General features: G+C 35.3%; 1 non-coding gene across 1 annotated transcript; it reads left to right on the top strand.

The window, feature by feature from the left end:
- Positions 1 to 552: 552 nt before the first annotated feature.
- Positions 553 to 654, top strand: LOC134365521 (U6 spliceosomal RNA). The gene has a single exon (XR_010022116.1). It is a non-coding gene; the product is annotated as a U6 spliceosomal RNA (small nuclear RNA).
- Positions 655 to 983: the final 329 nt, after the last annotated feature.

Here is a 983-nt window from a genome sequence, read left to right as displayed (position 1 = left end):
GGTGTGCAGAAAATTATTCCCCCAAATATTTTGCTCTGAAAATTAAAAGATCTCAGGATTAGGCCTTAGAATCAAAATCCTTCTAACCTTGTCTTGTTCTCTTCACCCCAAGCACAGGAAATTCTGTGGAATTTCTTTATCTGATTAAGAAAGTTATCCAAATGAAATGCAATTGTCTTAAGATTTCCTCCCTAGGAATCTCATCATATAAGCAGGAAAGAACAATTCCCAGAGGGACTGGAGAGACCGGGAAGACCCCATACCTCGACTACCTGGACAGACCTTTTCACAAGATAATATCTGCTTCTCAGGTTCATCCTCATGTAATCCCTTACTGTCCCTCAAAAGAATTGTTTACATTCCCTGTCTCTCCTCTCCCCTATGGAAATTGGTACCCATCTGTACTGGAAATTGGTACCCATCAGTACCCTCACTAGCTTGTGATTCCCCCATGCATTGCCCCTCCCCAGCATGTTAAAATAATTTTTTATTCATTTTCTTTACATTAATCTGAGTTTATCAACTGATTTTTCAGAGAACCTTCAAGCAGTTGAAGGAGAATCTTCCCTTGGCCTCTACAGAGCAATACAGAGAAGATTAGGATGGCCCTGCACAAGGATGACACACAAATTTGTGAGGTTATTTCCCATTTTTATCATACTCTTACAACTATTATATGTCATTTAAAAATAAATAAATAACAAAAATTAAATAAATAAATAATCTGTTAGATGATTCGATGTCTGATTAGGCCTTCAAATGATATCATTAAAATAAATTCAAATTATCAAATATTTGAAAATTAAATAAAAATTGAGCCACTCTTCTCATTGGCATTATATACACAGTTAATAGAATCACAAGTTATTGGAATAGCTTCATGAAATAAGGGTCCTGAAAGCTAAAGTCTAGTCATATATTAAAAAGCTGGTAAATGTACTCACAGTAGATTATTCTTGAAATTTACATTCCACTGGGATCAC

This window comes from Cynocephalus volans, chromosome 1 (genome assembly GCF_027409185.1).
Source record: "Cynocephalus volans isolate mCynVol1 chromosome 1, mCynVol1.pri, whole genome shotgun sequence".
NCBI lineage: Eukaryota > Metazoa > Chordata > Mammalia > Dermoptera > Cynocephalidae > Cynocephalus > Cynocephalus volans.
This window is presented reverse-complemented; position numbering and strand designations above follow the sequence as displayed.